This window comes from Sciurus vulgaris, assembly GCF_902686455.1.
Source record: "Sciurus vulgaris genome assembly, chromosome: 7".
Lineage (NCBI taxonomy): Eukaryota > Metazoa > Chordata > Mammalia > Rodentia > Sciuridae > Sciurus > Sciurus vulgaris.
The window spans coordinates 17,434,449-17,461,131 of NC_136467.1; the positions used below are offsets into that span (position 1 = coordinate 17,434,449).

Sequence of the window (26,683 nt, forward strand, 5' to 3'; positions counted from 1 at the left end):
GCCACCTTACTGCCCGCCAAGTGGGTGGCTCTAGCTGTCGGTTTTCCTGGACACCTGGGTTTACTGGGGCAGAGGGCAACTTGCCTCCAAGTCATTTCTCCCCAAGTTTAGCATAGTGGCCATATTCCTCAAAAAGGTGTTAATTTCTTTGAAAATATCTCCTACTGTATCTATACGTGCATGCTTTCCTCAGTACAGCACCTTATCATTACAACACTGTCTGCAGAACAAGAAGGACATTTTATGAAAGAGGGGTTTCTGTTTCCAACACCACGAACAATGGAGCAAGACATTTACTTCTGGGAAAAAAAAATGAACTGGAAGACTTACTAGACTTTATCAATACTTGTACTTCTGTTGGAAATACATTTTTTATTTGAAATTATTATTGAGGATGTGTTTTTGATATTTTTGTACCAACGTTACTTTATTTGGGATCGTACCATGGAGGCCCACATCAGGGGCAGACCAGTACATTCTGATGAAAGGGATTTCTCACATGAACGAAGAAGATAAAAAGAAACATTAACTAGCAGTTCTGCCCAGATTCTTCTGGCACTTCACTAGTATGTATAGGGTCATCAAAAAGCCTTTGGGTGGTTTATAAGCTTTTAGTTTTAAACTTAGTTCTTAGATAAAAGAGTAATTTACAATTTAAAAATTGATTTTTTTCTGGTTATGATGACATATATATATATATACATATATACATACACACAGGTATACTCACATATACATACAAAATGCACATTAGTAAATATATTCATGGCCAAAACCATCTATGCATTTTTGGAAAACTTAGGGAAAAAATTAAGAAAATAAAATGACTTTTAATCAAGTCATGATGATTACTCTAGCAATATATTTCCTTTTAGTCTTATTTTAATTTAGGCATGAATTGTAAAATATATCCATTACATTGTTTAGTTTTATAGTTTTTTTAAAACTTAACTAATCATAAGCATTTTCCAATACCATTATTTCAAGTCATATTTTGCAATGTGTTTTTATATGCTACATTTTATGGATGCCTTAAAAATCATATCACCAGTCTGCTGCTGTTAGATAACTGGGTTCTTTCTGACTGTAAATAATGAGATGTATACCCTGTTCATAAGTGATCACATGCCTTTTTTGGTTATTTCCCTACAATAAATGGCAACTTTAGGTATTGAGTGGTGAGTTTTCTTCTTATCACTGATAAGGTCTTCAATTCAGCCAGCTCCAAGAGATCTAGAAATTTATAGAATGCAATTTTCCTAAATTTTAAGACATTTACTTTAATATTCCCCAAAGTCAATCCATTACCTATCTTGCTAAAGTTTCACAATGCATGGGACCTTTGGAACATCCTGTGTCACTGACTGTGAGAACAGAAACCATGACAACAGTGTACTTGGTATGAGTTGCTCAAAAAACATTTACTGCACAAGAAATTCTTAGTAAATTATACCATGCCATGACTATAATCAAGGGATAAAATATTTGCACACTTGTGAAGTCTATGAACTGGGTATCTGCATAGGACTCTCAAAGAATTCCATTTTTCCCTTTTAAACAGGTAATCCTAAATGCATTTTCCTTAACAGAATTTAGTCTATTGCATTGTCTTGTTTTAACACAATGTTTATCACAAACATCAACCCTGACGAGTGACCCCATAGTGAGTTCCAAGAGTTAGCAACCTAGATGTTCTCTCTGGAATGTTTAACATGGTGAAATTTTGATAAACCCTTCAAGGGCTATGAATGAAGTAGTTGTTCATGGAGGCTGAACATGTAGATAAGTGAGATATTTAACCTCCTGCCCAGGCACTAAGAAGTTAGGTTAATGAGAGGTGCTACTCAAAATAACCATTCCCAAGTCAGGGAAGTGTGAAATGAAGTTCCAAGGATGCTGTCAATTCTACTGGGAGAGTTTGCAACGCTACTTTCAAATTAAATTGACTCTTCTGGGCAACCTGTAGCACTCTGATAGAAGCAGGTCTTAGGGAATATAAATGAACAGCCTGGGCTTCTTCTCCTATCCCTGTGAAACATCAGATTTGCATGCTCCATAAGACAGTGTGTATATTTACAAGGCATCTGAATTGTTTTTAAGTAAAACTCCAGAATGAGTCACAAGTGCAAATTGTCCATGTGTACGGGAGCTCCATTTGCTTATTTCACCAAAGTTGGAAATAGACAAGGAAATGCCAATAGATGCCAGGATCATCTGAAGGGAAAATGCCTGTATGCCATGGCTGAGACCTTAAAATACAATGCAAATGTTTGATGTTCATATTTACATACTGTAAAAATGGTATAAAGTAAGCTTGCAAATGCAATTCAGGAGGAAAAATTAATTTTTTTTTACATATCTTTGAAGGTTGAGTTGTAGTATAAACTTTTATTTGGACCTATAACTTCCTTCTAACAAGAAAAATAAACCCTTTTCATTCTTCTGATATATGAAAGAAAAAAAGCAGGTTGTGACATGTGTTAGGTGGCAGGTCAACAGCAGGCCATAAATGAAGGCAGTCAGGGAGGATTTCTTGAGCTGAAATTTCATGGCCAAGGTTAAGAAAAACTGCAGAAGACTGTGATATTAGTGGAAAGAAGAGGACAGACAGCAGGCTGCATTTCTGATGGGACATAAGCCTTCCCATATAAGATGGGGGGTGAAAGGGGACTAAAAGAAACCATCTACCAATGTTGGAAAGATCATGCTGTAGACTGGAAACAGTCAAAAAAGAGGTATTACTCTATGTATTTTTAATGTGCTCATAGGTATCATTAGGTTCCATTGGGATTGGTTCAGTTTAGAAATTGCTTTAAAAATCTGCAGGGGAGGGGGCAGAGAAAAGGATAACTTGAATGACATTCAAGACATTCGTTAAGAATCTGTTCAAAGGATGGAAAATCAAAGATGTTTAAAGGAGAAGAGTCAACAAGTGGAAAAGCTGTAACCCATTACAGTTTAGTTTCATTGGGGCATGAAATGAAATTTCATGATGTTCTGAAAACAACTGTATAAAACTGAAATAAGTGAACTGGCATTAAATGCATATTATACTTTTATCTCATTTTGCTATAATAATAGAAACTGGTTCATTAGGTCATGGTCCTGTTTTTCCAATCATGCACAGTTATAGAAACATTTTAAAAATGTCTAATTGCTCCTAGATTGTAGCAAAACTGTACATAGACATGCTGGTTGATTTATGACTTTCTGGTAACCTTTACTCTCGAATGGCATTTACTGAGTGGTTTATTTACTTGGTCCCTGCTGAGGTGCCCTCCTGGCTAGACTGTCTGCAATCCTCACAGCCCTTAGTGTAAGGGACTGAACTCCCTCATTAACACATATCTTCAGTGTTTGTGAGAGCTCGTGCTGAAAAATCTGGAGTCCTGGGTTTAATACTAAAATGAGTCTCCTTCCCGCCATTTCTCTTTAGAGAAAGAACTGAATTGACTATTTCTGATGCACTGGATAATGCAGCAATATTCCGTTCCTTGTTATTTTGAGCCTTTGCCAGCGCTCTAGTCTCAGGTCCTTGCTTCCTCTCCTAAATTCTAAAATTGATCTACTAAATGTCACATAAAATAGCAGAGCTCGCCAGGCATGATGGCGCACACCTGTAATCCCAGCTGCTTGGGAGGCTGAGCAGGAGGATCGTGAGTTCAAAGCCAGCCTCAGCAACTTAGCAAGACCCTGTCTCCAAAAAGGGCTGGGGACGTGACTCAGTGATTAAGTGTCCCTGGGTTCAATTCCTGGCAAAAAAACAAAAACAAAAACAACAAACAAACAACTCTCCCCCACAAACAAGAGCTCTTTGTAAGACCCATATGGAGTTGTTAACCTTGCCAATAGGTATTGTGCTCCACCTTGCCCCACAATGTAAATGAAAAGGTATATGACATCCCAAGAGATTGTCAAGACAATGCTAGTGTGTGTGTGTGATATCCTCCTTTAGCAATGAGCTCAAGTTGATGCGGTTGAACGTGCTACCAGGAATGAGCAGGGCCTCACTACAAACTTACACACCATTTCTACCAAAAAATTTTAAATTCTAATTGAATGCTACTTAATGCAATCATGACTTCTTGGGTTATAACAGGGGACAACAAAATAGAAGCCTGACTTCTGGGTTAGAAGAAAAGTTGAGGGAAAGCTCACTGGCTCTTCTTCAGGAAGATTTCATTTCACCCTTCCCTTCTGAATATTTGCCAAACCCTTCGGAGCACAGAAATTTTCTGTTTCCTTCCTTCCCTTTCTTCCTACAAAGTCTAAAGCAGCAGGGAGGGAGTTTTGGGCATGGTGGAGATGGGGTGAGAAACGGGGGAGGACTCACTCCTACTGTCCAGTTTTGCTGGTGCCTGGTGAGTTTGATGGGGTGGTGGTACGAGAGCCACCCCTCCTGCTCCGCCAAGCCCACAGTGCATCTCTCAGAGGTCAAGGGCAGCCCTGTGTCAGTATTTCTGGCTGCCACGTCCACTCACTCTCCAGAGTGGCAGTAGATATGAGTCCCAATTCTTGCACTTTTTAGAGAAAAATGCCTTGAAGGATTTTAGGCACACTGCTTCTGTGCGGCCTTTGAGGTAGTTAGACTTCATTATTTAGATACATTAGTGGCTGCAACATGTTTCTTCATATCCACTTAGAATGTTTATGAGGGACTTAGGTTCAGTTCCATGTAACAACACTAGTTCATCTCCTAACTGGATAGATGGCTGAATGACTATTTTTTCCTAATGTATGATAAATACAGGTAAAATCAGTTTATATCCAAGCTTACGCCTTATAGCAACAGAAGACAAGTCATTTCCGTAGCTCTCACCAAAAAACCAGAAGACAATGTGAGCTTGCATTCAGACACAAAGATGAATATAGGAGACAGTAAGAATGCTAGAATATGAATATATATGTATTATATAGCCAGGGATTAAACCCAGGGGCACTTAACCACTGAGCCACATTTCTGACCCTTTTCAAAATTTTTATTTTATTTTTTAAATTTTGAGACAGGGTCTTGCTAAGTTGCTAAGGCTGACTCTGAACTTGCAATCCTCCTGCATCAGCTTCCGGAGCCACTGGGGTTATAGGCAAGTGCCATCGAACCCAGCTAGAATGCTAGAATTTTAAGGAGAAAAAATAGGACTCTGAATATTTTCAGACACGGGATGATTTCAAGCTTATTGAAATTCACAGCCTTTCATCATATCATCTCAATGATATTTAAAAGGCTTTGTGAAAATATTCAAGAGCCAATAATTCTTAAAAGATGAACAAGACCAAATTACTATTTAATTGATTTTACTAGTGGGTGACCATGTTTATTTCTTGTTGGCTATATATTTTAATAGAAATTTTAAAAATAAATCTTACTAAATGTCAACTCACTATAAATTTAAGTGAGCACATCATAGAATATGTCTAAGGGACTAGAATAATGACAAAATGCTAAAAAGACTTTAAAAACTGTTCACTAATCACTGTTTTGTTCTATATGATTAAATCATGTAATCTAAGAATTTTTAAGACTCCAACAGACATTTGCAGCGACTAAACTGGCAAGCTTTCCCAGTTTTGCTTTGCTAGTTTAGAAAAATAAGCAGTTTCCCTTAGATTGTTTGCTTTTTAAAATTCCATTCCCTGATTCATTAAAAACCTTTACAAAAGCCAAAGCTGATGATTGACATGACTGGAACAAATGGCTTTATTGTTGACCAGACTGAGTCTTTTGCAAGTACTTTATTAAAGCAATTTTAGCAATTCCAACTATAAAAATCTTTCCCCCAGAAAAATTAGGAGAAAGTAACACATTAAGAATGTATCAATGAATATCATCATGAAAGAATAACTGAGCTTTCTAGAAACACTGGGTTCTTAAGAATGTAGGAGAAGGACTGGGGATATAGCTCAGTTGGTAGAGTGCCTGCCTTGCATGCACAGGCCCTGGGTTTAACCTGGGTTCAATCCCCAGCACCACAAAAGAAAAAAAAAAAAAAAAAAAAAAAAAAAAAAAGGAATTTAGCGGAATACAATTTCCTAGCATCCTGCATGTCAGTAACTACCCATCCTCTCCAGATCTTCATGTTTTTGATTCTGCTGTTCCCATGTTCCCATGAAGCATGTGGAGAGATAAAAAGCAGAGAGGTTGTGAGTCACCCAGTTCTGGGGGCAAGTGTCACCTCTACCACTACCAGCTCCACAGACCTATGAATCTTCTCCAAAGTTGGCAGTGTCTATCTGTGAGATGGACATAATTATCCTATCTACATCAGAGGCTTATTATTAGGATTAAATGAAATCTAATAGGTCTAACAAAGTTCCTGGGAAACAGTAAGTTCCCAGTGAAAAATTGTCATAATCAAAATGGAGTGGCTTGTGTTAACTCCAACAAAAATAATTAATCTGGGAGGCAATGAAAGAAGGGTTCTCATGCATGACTCCCTGATAGCAACTACCACCAAAGACTCTGCTAGAACCACTAGCACAAAGGCCAAAGTGACTATACATGGAAAAACTCCTGCCAGGACACTGCCCGCCAACCCTCTGTCCAACCTCAGACTTGAGCTGCCCTTGCTTTAATCTGGCAGCTGGAGATTATTGTTTCAGTTATTTTGTATAATCCTCCTCATTTCTGCTTTTAAAAACTTCCTCTGGCCTCAATCTCTTTCAGTTCACTCACAGTTTACCAGAAATGCAGTTCCCATGGCAATGCTATGCAAATTAATATCATTAGTCTTTAGAGAATTTCTCTTGATTGTTATTTAGGTTGACACTAGAGTAACAACAAATATTATTATTATTATTATTACTATCTGATTCAGCATGTTCCCTTGAAGCATCAATATTCTGCCACTAAACCAGAAAAATACTAATCTTGCCAACTGAAACAGACGAATTTGTTTAAATTCAATTGAAATGATGGATAAATGATAGTACTTCATGGAATCACTGACATCAAAACCTCTAGGTGTGCTGTTCCTTCAAGAATTTAAGAAATGGCAGTTCAGTGAAAGCAAAGATTCATATCTCATGCAGGCCTCATGTGCTCTTGTGGATAAACTTGATCCAGCCATGTACTTACTAGTTATATAAAAATTTCAAAATGCTTCTTGCTTACTAACACTGTACAACCCATGATGGATTTTACGAGCCTTAGAGTAAAAAATACAGTTTGAAAGTTTCATATATTTTTCTTACGTTGATGTTCCTCCAAAGTAGGCATACCTACCCTTGGATTATTTGGTCTAAGCCAATTCATACTTTCTTGTGGAATGACAAGCTGTTTAACTAAATAATAAAAAACACAAAGAACTGATTTATGAGTCCAAAGACCCAAAGATGCCCATGAATTGGTGTCACACAACTCATATCCACTCACAGGCCTTTCATGTTTCTGCATTGGCCTTCCCATTTTTTTTCCAGAATGTTCACGGCCACTTGGTGGAAGCCCACAGGACATATAGAAGGCATGCCTGACTTTCTAGTCTCTTCTGGCCACTTGCAGCTCCCACAAGGCTGACACTGTGTGGCTGCAGGCTGTTCTGGAGTTCTCTACTCTTGAACATAGGTGTCTCCCCATGAATATGGCTGTGTAACACCCACACTGCATGTGAAATGGAAATTTCATCCATGATTCAAGGAGGCTTTCCTGGTTGCCGAGTCTTGCTTGTGGAATCCATATTCCACCAAGGTGGCTCCTGGTCAGTTCTGGGCTGTGGTCCTCCCTCTCACCAGCAGCTGATCCCATCATCCTTCCCTGGCTGGCTAAGCCCCTGTGCCAGCTGCCCTCCCAGCCTGGCTACACACCTGCCCAGATCTAGCTCTGGCTCCTTAACTGACTTTGGTTTGTGGGTCTTTACCGACACTAACCAGAGTGGAGGAGCTGGGAAGTGATATCCAAGCAGTTAGTCTCAGTTCAGTTCAAGTCAGATGGGAGCAGAGGCACACCAATTGCCCTCAGCATTCCATTTTCTCACATCTGTCTACTTTCAAACAATTAATCATTCACTTTATAAGAACTCAATCAATTTATATTTACCAGGGTTATGGCTAGTAGAATCCAAAGAAGTATCCATAGCTTTTATTTTTGTTGCTTAATTTTGAAAATACACTTAATTGAAAAACATTAGCAAAGCCTAAACTCCCTCCTGAGTCACACAGGTATTTACCTCTCAGAAAGGACCCACATCAGTCACCAGGAAAAGTCACCAGGCAAATGTCACTCTAACATTCTTTCAGCATTGTGCTATGGAATGTGAGGTTGGTGGAGCAGAATTTGGACTGTCCACACCTACCCAACCTAATAAATCAATTACCTCTAGATATCATAGCGTGAAGACTTTATAAGGTGCCATCTGTAATCAGGCAATTAAAAACAAATACAGTATGCATATTTAAACCTCAGACCCCAACATAAGAATAGCTGTACTGTTCACATCTGGTTTGGCTAAGCCATGATCCTGGCATGTACTACAGGGACTCTTAGGAAGGAGAGCATGTCAGCCCATTGCAGAATTAAGACAATTTGTTCTCAGATTAAGAACAGTTACACTGTAATGGAAGAGATCTATGAGCTACCTTCATGTAATTAAACCACCTTACATATATGCATGGTTGCTCCAAAAGGCTAAGCATTCAGATTTGGGAAGTCAATTCCTGTTTTTATGATGTTTACAAGATAAAAATGTGCTTATTAAAGAGTTAAGTACAGAATCATAGAATTTCAGTATTTCAAGGCTAGAAACCTACACATATTTTATAAATCCTAGATGTACCCAGAAAGGGCTCTGTGTGTGTGTGTGTGTGTGTGTGTGTGTGTGTGTGTGTGATGGGTGTGTGCTGTGTATCTCACAGTGGGTTTTTAAATGACATGAATCTGGAAGATGTTATGGTTCAGATCTGAAATTTCCACCCCCCTCCCCCAAAACTCATGTTTTGAAGGCTTGGTCCTAAAGGCAGCAGTGAGGCCTTTGGAAGGTGGATCATGAGAGCTCTAACCTCATCAATGGGTTAACCCACTGATTGGTTCAGAATTTAATGGGCTGTTGGGAGTGGTGGTAACTTTGTAAGATAAGGCCTCATTGGAGGAAATAGGTGACTGGGGCATGCCTTTGGAGGGTATATCTTGTCCCTGGCACCTTCTTCCTTCTCTCTCTCTGATTCCTGGTTGCCATGAGGTAAGCAGCCTTGTTCTGCCACACTCTTCTACTATGATGTAATGCCTCAGCACAGTCCCAGAAACAATAGAACCAGCCAATCATGGACTGAAACTTCTAAACCAAAATAAATCTTTCCTCTTTAAGTTGGTTTTCTCAGGTACTTCATAATAGCAATGGAAAGCTGACTAACACAGGAGGTGAACTGATGAAAACCAAAGAAAAGATGCTATAAAGAGGTTGGAAATCTTTAGACAGGAACTGGCAATGTGACAAAGAGATGAAATCAGAATTTTGTCTTCATGAATCTGGGTTGACCCCTAGAGAATGGTGCTCTTTATTTGCTTCTTCTTGGTCAAATTTGCTGGTCAATTTTGGGACTTTCATGGAAGAGAGAGGGGACAAAATTTCTGTATCATCCTAACAATAGCCAAGTGATCCAGAAGGCTCTCCTCCTACTTCCATGCAATTTTAATCTGACCATTTAATTGTACTCCTTAACTTGATGCCCCTTTTCTAAAATTTAATTTAAAATTCTGCATGCTTTAATATCTAATAGTCTGGGGAAAAATCACTAGTAATCCTACCATTCAGAGATATCACTAATTCCATGAACATTTTGAGTTATTTTCAACTCAGTAATTTTCCTGAACTTACAAAGTATTCCAAATAAAATTGGTAACATATGCAAATAATAGTATTTACTATTCTTTCCTCTCCCATTTCATGTCAAAATACTTCATGTAATCACCAACGTCATGAACAGTCTTTGAAAGCAGGACTTTCCATGTTTAGTTGTGTGACGTTCTTCACAATGAAGAACATCTAAATCTACTTAACCATTCTCTGGTTTTTAAATAGCTAAGTCCATTCTGGGTTTGCAATTGTAAACTGTATGGTGAAGAACACCATTATAACAGTTTGTATGCTCTTGTCAAAAAAAAAATTCTTTTCTGGGATTAGAATGGGTCAGTCTTTGTACTCTTAAAGGAATCAAGGAAGAACTTGCATTTAATAACTACACCCATTCAAAGAATTCAATTTGAAAAAATTTAATGGTTATGTATACCACCGACACAATCAAGATACAGGATTTTTCTGCCAGCTATGAACATGTTGAAGTCTCTTAGTATGTATTATTGAATTACTTTTAATATTGATCATTAAATTACTCTTTCCTTAGGTTGTGCCAATTGCCCTCCCACAGCATGCTCTTAAAGTGGGATTTTTTGCATCTTCCTCATCAGGGGCTCTCATACTGCTTACTGATTGTCCATTTAATGGACAATACTAATTTAATAGAAAATGTACATTTCTGTTATGGTTTGGGTTTTGAGTGTCCCCGAAAGGCCCAGGGTTAGAGGTTCATCCTGGCTTGGTACTATTTGGTAGAGCCTAGTGGGAGGTCACTGGGAGGTTGCCCTCCAAAGTGGTTGTGGGACCCTGGTCTCTTCCTCTTTTTTTGCTTCCTGGCCATGAAATAAGCCAGGTTTCCTTGCTACATGCCCCTGCCATGATGTGCTGCACCCCCACTAAAAGCCTAAGAACGACAGGTCTGTCCACTTATGGACTGAAACCTCTACAATGGTGAGCCCAGATAAACCCTTTCTCTTTATGAGTTGAATCTCTCAGGTATTTGTTATAGTAATCACAAAGCTAATGGACACAATTTCCTAGATTATTGTTGAGGCTGGGCTTATTTCCTAGTAAGGCTACTTATACTTCTTTTTCTCCACTTATTTTCTTAGTGTTTTCTGATGGGTTTAAAACCTCTACATATATTATCAATACAATATCAACAATATATCTAATCACTGTTGCAAATATTTTTGCCAACTTAATATTTTAAATATGCTTAAAGTTTCAGTTAAATATATATATTCTTGACAGTCTTTGTATGTAGATGTGTTTTACTGCTTTTATTTTTAGTAAATCCTTAGTAAAACCCCACTATCACAAAAAATAGCCACATATAGTTTCTTTTACATTTTCATTAAAAAATATCTAACTCTCTAGACCATCTGGAATTTATTAAAGTTCATGGCATGAGGGGATGCGATTCTTTCTCTGCACAGTTAGCCAACGATTTTTCTCTTTATTTACTCTTTCTTCTTAATGATCTTTACCATATCACACATAACCTTTACACTACCCTCTGTTTCTGTTCCACCACTGACTGTCTGAGCTTATGCCTTTGTACCACTATTTTAAACTCAGAAGTTTTCTAGTATTTTAGCATTTTCTAGGGCAAATTTCTTCTCATTTCATTAAGAAATGATCTCTGGCCATCTCACATATTATTTTCCCACACGAGCTTGAAATCACTTTACGTTAAAAAAATACTTAAAATATATGCCAATATGAGAAAATGGCATTTTTTAACAATACTCTGTATTCTCATGCATGAACATGGATTGTCCTTTTGATTTGTATTTCTGTGGTAGTAATGACTGTTCTCCAAGCAAAGTTCTATGCCCACATTTCAAGTAGAAGTTTTAGACTAGAGTTTCTCTTAAGGGCTGAAACTGTTAATAAAAAATTCTGAGTTCATTTAAAGCATGCAACCCCACAAGGCCTGCAGAGCACAGTAGATTAGATTTCAGAAAACCAGGAGGTCTTTTAAATTTTGAAATGCTCCATAAATTATTACAAAAATGTGTTTACCTGACTCCGACTAATGAACCTTGGTGTGAAAAATTCTAGTTCTAGGACATTAAAGAAATAAAGACTATCATCACACATCACAGCCCCATTCTGCATACATTCTTAAGTCAGTGTGAATTTGGCATTAGCAGCTACAGTAAAATATGCCTGAGTACTAGACATAATTTTTACCTCCATTAGCTTATTTGCTCCATTTCACAGATGTGCAGAAACAAAGTCTGACTTCAATTTGCATCTGAGATGGGGTGTGTATGTATTTTTACTCTCGGTTGACATTAAAAATAAACTAGAGCACGTGGGAATGTGCCACAGGATGTGGTCTGTCAACTTCGTGTGACCTCAGCATTTGCCTAAGAAAACAACTCGAACTATTGGTTATGAAGGTGACTTGCAAAATAATGCAGAAGGAAAATAATTTCTCCTCTCCTCCAAACAGAGAAAATTAAGAAGTCAAGTTCCTGCAAATCAGGAGGAATAAATGGGCAATTCCACCACCACCAGAAGGAAAGCTGAGAGCAGCAAAGACCTCAGGCCACACACCATAGACAACCATGCTGAGGGATACTGGGACGACAGACTTTAAAACAGTTGTGTTGATCCCTCCTTTGAAACTCAAATACTGGCCTAACTGGAGCACTTGTTGAAATTCCTGCCCTACTGGAGACTGAAAATAAAGAATCGACTGAGATGATATTTTCTCCATTAATTCTCCAGACAGCTCTGTTCCCATCCTGATTTTAAAGATGAGGAAACTGAAGCTTAGAGAAGTTAAGAAATTTGCTCAAGGTGAAATATCTGGTGAGATTGGAGCTGGGATTCAAACCCAAGTCTATTGGCTCCAAAGCCCATAGTTGATCTCTGAACTATCTCAAGAGAGGAGAAGAAAATTATAGAAGTAGCATTTTTGAGAAAGAACCTCCTAATAGTCAGTCTGCCAGGGACAAGGAGAAGTGAACCAGGCTTCCAGAGGCTCAGCTAAGTCCTTGGCCTGCTAAGGGGCAGTGGTGGCCCTAGCTCTGGTCAGCAGACTAGTTCTGGGTCTATGTGTGACCTGCACATTCCCAACTGAAAGAAGCATCTGAGTCTACTTTTGCCAAACCTCCAGCACAGGACTGAAGCCATTATTGCTTACCAATAGAGTCTATCCTCCCACAAAGACTCCAGGCTCCATAAATAAAGTTGCAGTGATGTATTCCAGGCACATGCAGGCTATGCGTGCATTAAAGCTGTGTATGGATTAAGAGAAAAATTTCTTTCCAATTCGTTATTGCATATTTCTTGACCCTGGCCTGCAGGAAACAAGAGTTGTTGACAGACACATGTCTGGCACCCAACAATCTGGCATCTGTGCTCTCTATGGTGAGCTGGGAAAGTTTCCAGAATGTTCCCAAGCAGATTTTTCTAGGGGATGGTTCTTTTTAGATATAATTGAAAAGACTTCAAACTTTCAAACTTGGGTGACTGGTAAAATGGTGGGATTGTAGGGTCATCTGTATCCCTTCAGATAAACAAAACATGAAATACCTTAGAGCTGATTGATTGAAGAAAAGGGAGATCTAGAAGGGGGTTCCCTTGTTCCTGAGAACACCACTACTTTGTCTCAAGAGGCTTCATGCTGGCTTTAAGTTCAGTTGTTCAGTCCCAAGGTTGCTCAATGTGTGAGATGGCCACTGCACCAGAATCACATGGGTTTGCTGGCACCTCCACATCCCCTCCCTGAGGTGGACAAGAGGATCAGCTTGCAAACCAGTGTTCCCAGGACTCTCCTGGTACCACCAAGCACTTCCTGGTGGATGTCCTTCCTGTACCTAGCAGGGCTGGGTCCATCATCACTGCTCAAAAACAATTTGATTCCTAAATTGAGTTTGTAGACCAAATAAACCCCTACCCTTATTCTCTGTAGCTTTGCATCTTTAGTAAAAATAAAATCTACTAAAAACTGAAGGAAAAAGGAACACAGGGGCAATCTCAGAAGAAACCAGTTTCATACGAAATGATGAGCTTCACATACATTGGTTTCTGAGCCCCAAATAGTGAATGACATCCCAGAATGCCAGGAAGGCCTGTCCCCCCATCCACACTCGGTCTGAAGGCCCTGTCCTAGGTGTCAACATTAGTTCACCCATTCATAGCATAATTTAGATCACCTGTATGTGTAGTCAACAATTGATCCTTCCAATTGCCAATCACTGCCACCCTCCCACACACACACATACACAAAGACACAACAGTAAAGAAAGGCTGTCATTTTTAGGTCACATTTTAGATTTTGTGAACTGTACCATTCTTGCATATCTAACTTAGACATAAGATATTGCCATCAGTTCTGCAATTATATCAACAAATGTTCTTTTTCTCTATAAATTTTCATTTTGTTTGGAATTCACTTAAATTAGTGTGTTAACTCAGGAAACGAGACATTTTACAATATTGATCCTTTTTATATATCATTCATTTAGAAAGTAAACTATTTGTCTTAGAATTGTTTGTTTTAATGAAAGGTTTTGTATGTATTTTATTAGTTTATTTTGATTTTATTATGCTACTGCTGTTTTAATTTGGTTTTCATATCTTATTGCTGCTGATACAAAAATATACATTGATTTTGTTTTAAATACTCTGATTTCAGTAATGATGCTGAATTTTTTTATTACTTTTAGTAGTTCGCTTACAAATTAGTCTGGATTTTGTACATAATAAATAATTCATTATTTAAAAAAAAAAAGAATTCCAGAATCTTTCTGAATCTGAAACTATTAAGTTACAAAAACAGGGCTAGAATAGTTGTACTCCTATTAAAAAGTGGTACTTATCAACTTACAAAATTCCGCACGCATTGGAGACATCGATTATTTGAGCAATGTGTGCTCACTATGGGGTAAGATACTTTTCAATTTTGTCAAAACAAAACAAAACTTCAAGTCTTTGATGCTGGCATATTGGCCCCTTTCTTTTGGGTGGATTCCTCTTTGCAAGTGTTTCCTGCCCCAGATTAATCTGATATCCAAAGCACGTGTTATTGGAAGAGGTTTTGTCTATTTGTGCCCAAAACAGACTACTGAGTACATTATTAAGCAAACTTGAAAACGACTTGGATCTTTTTTAGGAACTCTCCAGATGTGATGCCGCCTTTCAGCTGGGCCCAGCATTCTTGTCTCTGGTGGTATTAAGCTGGAGCCACAGGCATGTGGCAGACGCCATTTCACCAGTGGAACCACAGCTGAATGAGACGTAGATGGCACCAGTCATATTTAATATTAAGCTCAGCCTATGGATGCCACGTCTGAATGACACTCATCACCGACCCTCAGCACCTTTTGAAAGGCAAAATGTGAAAACTGTAGGAAAACTACAGACGTAGAAACAATCAATACAGATCACATTGTACAGATCATCACTTGGACACTCTGTTCTGCACTAATACTAAGGAAAAAGAGAGTGAGAGGATAGGAACTTATAACCACAATACCATCAGCAAGACCACAAACAAGCTACTGTATGTCAACAGAAGTCAGATACTAAGATAATTTTTTTTTGAAATGGAAAAACTTGACATTTTAAAAGAATATGCTAATATTTCTTGAGGATTAGTAACTAGTAGAAATCTTAGGCTGAACAGAGGGAACTGCTTAGCAGAAACTTCATGAAATTGATTTAAGTTTTACAAGGAATTAAGTTACAGTTTTTGACTCTGGACCATTAAAACCAACCATTCAGCCAAAAATGTATTTGGGATTTAACATTTTCTTTTGGAAAAACATCTCAAAAGTGACGTACCCTGGTCACTTAAAGGCTGTGAAACTCTATTTTAACAATATGATGGGGTCTACTTTCAACCAAAGCAAAGTTAATAATAATATGGTCTGAGATCAAGACTAACAAGGCATGTGGTTTGGTATCTACTTATAGACACTCTGGGAGTTGTGTGGTCTTTTGTGATAGCCATTGGGGCTGATTCTGAGTTGGTGAAAGTAAGTTAATCTTCCGTGGTTGATGCCAGGAACCAACTCACATGCCCTGTTGTACTTAGGCAAACAATATCCTGCACCATAATGTGGAAATCTAGAAGTGTGGCAGAGCCAAAAAGTCACTCTGAACAAACACAAGACTTCATCAACATTTGGAACGTCAGCACTATGTTCTGGCTTCAGGAAGATGGCCAGCCTGAGTCCATCCGGCAGTTCTGACAGAGTCAGCTCAAGACTCCTTCCAGTCTTTTCTTTCGCTCTCCATCCAGGCTCACACCATGGAGCTTACTCTGCAGCAGGGCCCTCAGTCAGCTGGTCACAGGGCTTCTCCCAGAACCAGGACCGTGAAGGGGAGGGCAGACAGCCAGTGAGCCAGCAGGAGCAGGGTAGTGACTGGGGTGCTTCCTGTCAGGGGGTTGAGGATGCCTGCGCAAAACTAAGAATTTTTTACTTTCCCTCAAAAAAAAAAAAAGCAAAAAAACCAGGCACACTATTTCACTCTCTATAAATTGGCTGGTGACAGGGCAGGTTCAGAATTCCCTGCAAACAATATGGTATGTTTCAGGTTAGGAACTTCTACGGTGGCAGAGTAGATAGTTGTACGCAGGGTATCTCCCGCTGGGAGGAGGAAAAGTACTACTGAAAATTCAATTTTTTTAAAAAGCTCTTGTTCTTAGTAGCATGGTCCCATGTCTAGATGTCCACCATTAGTGGTTTCTTCCCTTAAAGTGGAGTGTCAGACCACAGCCCAAGGAAGCCAAGAGTTCACCCTCTGTCCATGTTGCTAAAGTGACAAATGGAAGGAAGAGCCGAGATGTAAAACGACAGACCTGCCTCTTGGCCAACGGATGTTCACATCGACCCCTTTGTATTTTCAGTGCACTAAACTTAGATGAATAAAGTAACATACTTCCTCCTAATATGTTGTTTAAAATAATTATCGGTATACACATAATAAAAACTACCTAAAATACTTCTTTTCCTAAGAAAACTCATAAAATAGTGATGTGTCATATAAACTCATTTCAATTTCAGTTTCCTCATCTGTAAAATTGGGCTAATAAGAGTACCTATGTCACTGGGTTGTTCAAGTAGTCCAAGTAAAACACTTCTCACAATATAGGTATTCAGTAATAGTTCAACTGATTTTTATTGTAGATTCACTATGTACAAAGAATTGTGTTAGTGTTGTGATCATCAGCATTATTAGTCACTCCCCCAGGGAAGGACAAATTGTGTTACTGTCATCTGCAAATACTTTTGTTGTTCTAGAATGATCTATTAGGGCTCTGAGGAAAGGGACAGCCTAACTTTTGGGGAGGATGGCTCTGGTGCCAATAACTATCAGCACGGAGAGTGGGGTTTAAGGTATGGAAGTGCTGCAGAGGGATATCACGTCGGGAGGCAGGCGCGCGTCACGGGGTGGGGTCATCTATCTACCCAGAATGAAGAGGGAGAGATGCAGAAGACAAGCTTAATGTTATCACAGGGAGGAGAGTCTGGTTGTCTTTTCTGGCGATGGAGAGAATGAACAGAGAAGAAGCACTGAACCACCACGTTTGTCCTTCGCTATGACCAGAGATCACCATTGATACTCTTCATCACTGAGAAGGAGTCCCCATGACTGAACGGAAGACCTGGTGCCCTCCAGGTCTGGAGGGTGGAGAGAGGACACCCTCCGGAAAAGCAATGAACACGGACAAGGGGGCAAAGAGCAGAAGTGCCCTAGCTCCCGGCCTTTTCCTGGGCTGTGAACCTCAGTTAGCCAGACTGTCTAGAGTTGCATTCCCATAGAGGGGTCTCTGCCCTTGGCCCCCCTGCAGGGCACCCACCATGGCTCTCTGCACTAGAGGTCGAAGAGGAAGCTTTCTTTGCCATAATTGCAACAGCTAATTGCAGCCCCTCCTGGAGAGAGCACAGGGAGATAGCAATGGTCAGCAAGAGGTGCCAGGCAAGAGGAAGTTGGCCACAGAGACAGGCTCATGACTACTACACAGGACAATATCTAGAAAGCCTCCCAATAATGGCTGGCACACAGTAAATGCCACACTAGTGTTTGTTAAATAAATGGCACAGCTGCCTCTTCCTTGGAAACTTTTTAAGGAAGAGGCAGCTGGGTCAACTTGGATAGGACAGGCTTTGCTTACATTTCATCAAGGAAGGTGACATTTTTGTATTAGACCAGATATTCACCTGGCTCTTATGGGGGTGCCACAGATTACTTCTCAGTGAGAGGAAGGAGAGACATCTTGCCCAGCCATTCGGTGAGCCACAGAACGTCTCTCTGAGGGCAGCTGAGTACCATGGCAGAGAAAATGCACTTGGATATGAAAACAGGATCTGGCAAGGAGAGGCCGTGGGTATCTTTATGGACTTTCTGCATTGTGCTTCCAAGCCCTTAAAAAGCTATGGTATGTAGCCAGGTGTGGTGGCACACACCTGGAATCCCAGTGATTTGGGAGGCTGAGGCAGGAGGATAGTTAAGTTTGAAGCCAACCTCAGCAACTTAGCAAACCCTGTCTCAAAAAAATAAATAAATAGAAAGGGCTGGAGAGGTAGCTTAGGGGTAGAGTGCCCCTGGGTTGAACCCCGAGTGCTGAGGGGAAAAAACAGCTGGGACACAGAGTGAGTACCAGAGAAGTGGCAGACCTGCCTAAGGAGAACACAGCCTGAGCGTGGACAGAATCCAAGACCTTCCACTGACTGAGCTACTGAAAACAATTTTAGTTTTACAATGCTGATCTGCTAGTATCTAGAGATGCTGTTCAGGGAAAAATATAATAGTTCAAGTAGAAAACAAAAATACTGGAAACAAAGAATTAAACAAAAATTAAAAGTCTATTGTGAAACTCTAAGATACACTCATGGAGTAACCTAGTTTCAGTACTCCTTTGTCCCAACTAAGGTTTGAGTTATTTGAATTGGAAGGGCTCCAGGGTATATGGCAAAGAGAACAGAGATGATTTCTTCCTCATGCCTACCCACCTTTGAGATTGGAGGAGGGGAGGAGCAGAGCATCTGGTCACCCAGGGGGCAGGAGGGGAGCCACAGTGTTCCAAGGCAGTTGCTATGGGGCAGCATTACCCGTGGCCCGTCTGGGGCTGCTGTCAATACAGATGGAGGACAAGGCAGCCTGAAGAGCAAGCCCTATCCAGAGGGGCCATGGAAACAGCGTTTTCTCGATTCCTCGCTGCTCACAGTCCCCCTTCCTGCTATCCCCTCAACCCCATCACCAAAACAGAAGAAGCCACAAACGTGGTGGAAAGTGCACTGGGTTTGGAACCAGACTGTTGAGCCCTCAGTCTGCTGGGTTTTCTCCTTTGCAGAACAGGGGTAATATCTAGCTTGCCATGCCATTGTGACTATTGGGAATGTCCAGGCAAATCACAGAGCACAGTGCAGGGACATGGCCAGTCCTTATAATGCATGGATATCTGTGGCACATGCTTATTACAGCAGAACAGGCTAAAAGAGAAGACAGAACCAGCAGAATCCCCAACCACCATTCATAACTGCTGTTCATTTGGTGTTATTTTCTTCCAATTCCAGTTTGTTCTCCTAAGCAGTGCATGTGCGTGTATGTGTGTGTGTGTGTGTGTGTGTGTGTGTGTACATGATATAAACACATACATTTTGAGTAGTGTAAATGTAACATTGTATCTGATTCTTCATTAATTGCTTTTCTGAGTATTTTCCAATGTCGTTAACATTCTTCAAAATAAAATTCCAGTGGCTTCATTATGTTTCATGGATCACTGTAAAATCACTTAGCCTTTGCCTTCCCTCAATGAGAGCCAGTTCTTTTTCCCCTCCAGTTCCCTCCTCCAACAAAGAAGGGTGAGCAGATATGGGCACAAGACTCATCCTGAAGCCTTCGTTCAGTGGAGGCTTGGCTATGCTGGCTGCCATGCCCGGGGCAGGTCTTACTATCTCTGAATTACCAGGTCTGCATCTGGAAGCAGATGAAGAGGATTTCCACCTGAGTTAGTTTCCTAGCGCTGCTCTCACAAGTCACCACACACCGTGGGCTTAAAACAACAGAAACTCCCGTCTCACCGTGCTGGAGACCAGAAGTCCAAAATCAATGTGTCAGCTGGGCCACACTCCTCTCTGGAGAAAAATTCCCTGTCTCTTAGCTTCTAGTGGTTGCCAGCAATCCTTGGAGTCCTTGGTTTGTGGCCACATAGCTCCAATCTCTGCCTCCATCCTCAGGACCCTCGCTGTGTCTGTCAAGTGCTCTCTCGATAAGGACACCAGTCACTCCCTAATACAGTATAACCTCATCTTAACTTGATGACACCTGTAAATACCTTATTTCCAAAATAGGGTCATATTCTCAGATATAGGAGATTTGGACTTCAACGTGTTTGGGGGGGGACACAATTCAACTCCCAAAACTACCTAGCTGAGTTGAGAAGTGAGCCCATGTCTGCTAAGTGTAACGGGGCACCCCTACTGGGAATAGTCACTTTGAAAGACTTCAGACCCCCAAGGAAGCAATTTTAGCAAGGTATCACATCTTGCTGCCTTGGCTGTGTGGCATTGCGATGGGCAGCATGGGTTTCAGCTCTGAAACCAAGAAGGCACAATTGTACCGAAGAAGCATGGGGCCTCATGGGTCCTGAAGCCTGAGAAGTGGCCTCGTCAACTGGAGAGACTTCCAACTTGTGGAACCAGGCAGCCCAAGCAGAATCTACACCAGTGCTTCCTAAAGTTCTGGTTCCCTCACCCCTCAATCCATCTCAGTTTGACTTCTTTTGTAAACTTCCATTAAAACATATTAGAAAAATGATCATGCTGTACCAAATTACCACAAAAGTTTCCAAATGCTTACTCTCAATTTCTGCCCTTATCTCGCCATGGGCTGGTAGCAAGCAGCATGTGGACTGGCACTGGTCCAAGGACCACACTTTGAGTTGCAGGGCTCTCTGAAGATACAGGGGCCCCACTGGGGCATGCTACCAGATAAGACACGGAGGGGTGACAGAGTTCCTGTCCCCGGTCTCATTCCAAGGGCACCCTGGCTCCTCTCCCCAACACCTGTGCCCCAGGGTTTTCCTTGAGTCACTTTCCCACTGACTTGCTTTCCTTTCAGCCTGGGCTTTAAAACCAGCTTTCTGAGCAAATGGGGAGATTCTGGCGGCCACGACACCGCAGCTCATATGGAATATATTTAGAGGAGCAGAGTGGCTACACGATTCTGAACGGGCTTGGGCGGTTCGCGGCTGGAATTTCAGGGCTGGCTTTTGCATGCATTCGTCATCACACAGGCGTTATAGGAGCCCTGCTACCGCCACTACAGCAACTGTGGCCCAGACCCTTCCGTGGCTTCTCCCTCTTCTGTACGTCAGCTGTATGACAGCGCTCGCCAAGGAGGGCCTCAACCCTCCAGCCCGGAAAACCTTGCCACTGTCCTTGCACTAGTAGGCAGAGACATTGCCCCCAAAGGGTCGCCTAACCATGTAAGAAACAGAGACACCTTTTCCCATCAAGGTAAACTGGAATGGCATCTTTGAATGGTCGTGCATGCTGCCTCTGAATCATAGGAATGCCTTTTTATCAGTTTTTATTTAAATCCTCTCCCATTAGATACCCCCAAAATGGCACTGGTATGTCTTTCAGGTAATTTTTAAAAACATAGTATTTTGGAGACTCATGGTAGCAATAGTGTCCAGTAAAAACCCAAAGGGGTTTAATTAATGAATAACCAGTAATGAATCTTGTGTGTGTTTGCTTTGCTTTGGAAAACTTAGCAGTATATCACTTTAATCATGGATACTGAAGCTGTGCTTTGGTAGTGTGGTCCACATCATGGCCAGACAGATATCACATGGAAATGTGTCTAATAGACCTAGCAAAGAGTGGTGAACACAAAACCGGCCAGAGAATCTGACGTTCAGGTAGTTAGGACATTCCCAGTTAAAGGCAATGGGCCGATTACCTGCCTTTAATGTCTCTTGTTTGAAATAGTCACTAAAATGATAGGAAAGAATTATAATTCCATACAAGTTTGCAAAATCACAAGGACAAAGAGATGGAGAAAGATGTTGGTTGAAGACCTCACCAATTTCTGAAAGATGAAAAGCAGTTACAGGCATGCATCCAGCTAGCAGAGCAATGGAAGAGCTTTTGAAGTGTTGGCGGAAGGGGACAAGGATCAGGAGTGCGGGCTCACCCAGCCGAGCTCCTGAAGATGGAGAACTGGCAGTGGAGGAGATCAGCTAGGGCTAGCAGCCTGCGTATGGAGCCACTTCATCCCCAGGCTGTGTGCTGCCCTGTGTCTTGCATTGCTCTCCCTCCCGTCCTGGGTGGTGGGCGTTCTCCATTGCCTGGTGGAAGCTAATCTGAGAACCAGCCTTCAGAGAATTGGGGCACAGGCTCCAGATGGATTTGCTAACCCAATGGAGAGAAAAGGCAATGCACAGGCAAAAATGTGTGGACCTTCAGCTCCCACTCAATGACAGCAACAGATGAATGCTCCAGTCTCCTACTTGGTTTTCCCTCCATCCACAAAGCAGATGTTTGGAGGATTTTTAGTGGGAAAACAGAACATACTCAGTGAAAAAGACCTAGATCATTAACAAATGTCTTTGCAACAAAGCTTATTAGTACTTGATCATCCTAAAGAGATGACTGCTAGTCAAAAGGTCTCACCTATCACACAGCAGTGTCCACCAGCCCTCCTATGCCTTACCCATAAGTCTAAAGACAGACCAAGGTCACCAGAGGAAAGCTTTCAGAGTGAAAAATGTGGTCAGAACCAACCAAAGCAGCCAAAAGGACCCTGGAGCAAACAGAGATGATGCAGAGAATAACTCTTTTAAAACAATCTCTATAATTTTCAGAGTTTTAAGGTGACATTATACCTAATAATGTCTATTATTATGTCTTCTAGACATAAGAAGAAGATAGATGTTAAGCAAGATGAAAAAAAGATTTAGTTCTTCCCAAAGAGAAAATTCTCTTAGAATGATTGGAATACAAACCAAGGAACCTTTTCCAAAAGGTTGGAAATGAAGACGGGGGGAAAAAAATAATAAAACACATAGAAAGGATGAAGTTGGGGATTTAAATATCTGACCACGAGTAGCATTCCAGAAATGAAACCAAGACAATGACAATGATAAAATCATCAAACAAATGAAACGAGGAAAATTCCCGGAAATGATAGATAGAGGGGGGGTGGAGTGGGGAGGAGAAAAAGAAATGGGACAGGGGATGTAGGTGTGAAGAGATCCACACTGAGCTAAGGTGGAAAGCAGGCAGGACAGTGGAATACCAGACTTTTCAAACCTTCAGTGACTCAAAAGACTCTACCTCCCAGAATGGTTTCAAAGTCTCCTCCAAAGTTCATCTTGTAATGCAACTTACAAGGGCCATTTTAACAGTGCCGAAAGGTGAGGCCTTTAAGAGGTGCTTAGGCCATGAGGGCAGATTAATGTCACAGTTAAGTTATCTCAGGAAAGGGTTGTTGATCATCAGTCCCTTAATTTCTCTCCACAGTGCTCTGCCATGTGAAACCTTCTGCTCTGCCACAGAGCAGCAAGAAGGCCCTCACTAGACAGAGCCCTTTGAACTTGGACTTCCCACCTTCCAGAATCATAAGCCAAATAAACTTCTATTATGTATCATTTACCAGCATACCAGTCTGTGGTATTCTGTTACAGTAATGGGAAATCAAATCTTCAAGTTCTCTTCCAGGCACCTTTTACTAGGAAGTAACATGGTAGTTCTTGAATTAAAATGAGTTTTGAGTCAAGAAAGAATCTGGGCGATCCAAGATGGCGGACTAGAGGGTGACTGCATCTCCAGTCGCTACAGAACCCAGGATTCAAGAAGGGGAGGCATTGAGAGACTCGGACTAAAATAGAGCCACCGGGTGAGTCTCCCCCACCTGGTGAAGCTTGGCCCGGGCTGCAGGCCCAGATTTGGGCAACTTATTAGAGTAGGCAGGGCAGCTAGAGTCCTCCCCAGGCAGCTCTGAGCACTCCAGCGGTGGGCTCCTCCCACAGGGCCAGATTCTCCAGCTTCTTGGAGTAGGCCCCCCAGTGAGAGCCTTTCCACACAGAGCCAGCTCCAAGCCCTGGAACCAGTAGCGGGCTAGGGGCAGCTTTCTTCGGAAGCATTGCATTATCAAGTTACTCCAAGACTTCAGGCTACTGAAGGCTGGGAGGTGATACAGTGGAAATCTACAGGGACAATATAAGCCAATAGAAGAATTCTGCAATATCACAGAGTCCCACTGACATCTGACCAATATGAGAAAACAAGGGAAGAAAATGTCCCAAACAAACCTAGATACTATATCAATAAAACCCAATGACAGCACAACAGAAGAAATGTCAGAAAGGGAGTTCAGAATGTACATAATTAAAACAATCAGGGAAGCAAATGAGGAGATGAAACAGCAAATGCAGGCATTGAAGGAGGAGATGAAAGAGCAAATGCAGGCATTAAATGATTGCACCAATCAACAGTTAAAAGAGCAAATACGGGAAGCAAGAGATCATTTCAATAAAGAGAGATACTGAAAAAAAACCAAACAGAAATCCTTGAAATGAAGGAAACAATAAACCAAGTTAAAAACTCCATAGAAAGCATAACCAATAGGATAGAACACCTGGAAGACAGAACCTCAGATATTGAAGACAAAATATTTAGTCGTGAAAACAAAGTTGACCAAACAGAAAAGATGGTAAGAAATCATGAACAGAATCTACAAGAATTATGGGATATCATGAAAAGACCAAATTTGAGAATTATTGGGATTGAGGAAGGCTTAGAGAAACAAACCAAAGGAATGAACAATCTATTCAATGAAATAATATCAGAAAATTTCCCAAATCTGAAGAATGAAATGGAAAACCAAGTACAAGAGGCTTATAGGACTCCAAATATACAAAATTACAACAGACCCACACCAAGGCACATTATTATGAAAATACCTAACATACAAAATAAAGACAGAATTTTAAAGGCCGCGAGAGAAAAGAATCAAATTACATTCAGGGGGAAACCAAGAGGAATATCAGCAAATTTTTCAATCCAGACCCTAAAAGCTAGAAGGGCCTGGAACAACATTTACCAAGCCCTGAAAGAAAATGGATGCCAACCAAGAATCTTATACCCAGCAAAACTTACTTTCAGATTTGACGATGAAATAAGATCCTTCAATGATAAACAAAAGCTAAAGGAATTTACAAAAAGAAAGCCGGCATGATAGAACATTCTCAGCAAAATATTCCATGAGGAAGAGATGAAAAACAACGATGCAAATCAGCAACGGGAGAAACTAGCCTAAAGGAATAGCCAAATAAAGGAGAAACCAAATCATGTCAAAAAACAAAAATGAGTCAAATGACTAGGAATACAAATCATATCACAATAATAACCCTGAATGTTAATGGCCTGAACTCATCAATCAAAAGACTAGGCTGGCAGATTGAATTAAAAAGAAAAATCCAACAATATGCTGCCTGCAAGAGACTCATCTCATAGAAAGAGATACCCATAGACTAAAGGTGAAAGGATGGGAAAAAAAATACCATGCACGCGGACACAGCCAAAAAGCTGGAGTATCCATCCTCATTTCAGATAATGTGGACTTCAAGCCAAAACTAGTCAGAAGGGATAAAGAAGGACATCACATACTGCTTAAAGGAAGCATAAATCAGCAAGACATAACAATCATAAATAACTATGCCCCAAACATTGCCTCATCCATGTACGTCAAACAAATCCTTCTCAATTCCAGAAATCAAATAGACCACAACACAATAATACTAGGCGATTTTAACACACCTCTCTCACTGCTGGATAGATCGTCCAAACAAAAATTGAATAAAGAAAACATAGATCTCAATAACACAATCAATAATTTAGACTTAACCGACTTATATAGAATATACCATCCAAGAAAGAACAAATACACTTTCTTCTCAGCAGCACATGGATCCTTCTCTAAAATAGACCATGTTTTATGCCACAAAGCTACTGTTAGCAAATATAAGAAGACAGAGATACTACCTTGTACTCTATCAGATCATAATGGATTGAAATTAGAAATAAATGACAGAATAAAAAACAGAAACTTCTCCAATACCTGGAGATTAAATAATACACTATTATATGATGAATGGATAACAGAAGACATCAGGAGGGAAATAAAAAAAATTCTTAGAAGTAAACGGGAACAAAGACACATCATATCAAAATCTCTGGGACACTATGAAAGCAGTACTTAGAGGAAGATTTATTTCATGGGGCACATTCAACAAAAGAAGTAGAAATCAACAAATAAACGACTTAACACTACAGCTCAAAGCCCTAGAAAAAGAAGAGCAGACCAACACCAAAAGTAGTAGAAGATAGGAAATAGTAATCAGAGCCGAAATCAACGAAATTGAAACAAAAGAAACAATTGGAAAAATTAACAAAATAAATAGTTGGTTCTTTGAAAAAATAAACAAAATTGATAAACCCTTAGCCACGCTAACAAAGAGAAAGAGGGAAAAAACTCAAATTACTAAAATTCGGAATGAACAAGGAAGTATCACTACAGACACGAGTGAAATACAAAACATAATTGGAAGCTATTTTGAAAATCTATACTCCAACAAAACAGAAAACCTCGAAGACATCAACAAGTTTCTAGAGACATGAATTACCTAAACTGAACGAGGAGGACATACACAACTTAAATAAATCAATTTCAAGCAATGAAATAGAAGAGGTCATCAAAAGCCTACCAACAAAGAAAAGTCCGGGACCAGATGGGTTCTCAGCCGAGTTCTACAAAACCTTCAAAGAAGAGCTCATTCCAATACTCCTCAAAGTATTCCATGAAATAGAAGAGGAGGGAACCTTCCCAAACTCATTCTATGAAGCCAATATCACCCTGAT

At 40.5% G+C, this 26,683-nt stretch overlaps 1 protein-coding gene and 1 long non-coding RNA gene across 4 annotated transcripts in view; one reads left to right on the forward strand and one right to left on the reverse strand.

The window, feature by feature from the left end:
* UST (uronyl 2-sulfotransferase) overlaps window positions 1–26,683 on the reverse strand; it is a 277,664-nt gene that overhangs the window by 19,694 nt on the left and 231,287 nt on the right. The gene's annotated exons all lie outside the window — the stretch shown is intronic.
* The window catches only part of LOC306665415, a 461,853-nt gene continuing 449,738 nt past the window's right edge, over window positions 14,569–26,683 (forward strand). The window contains exon 1 of the long non-coding RNA XR_013765012.1: window positions 14,569–18,231. This is a non-coding gene — a long non-coding RNA (uncharacterized lncRNA). The remainder of the gene's footprint in view (window positions 18,232–26,683) is intronic.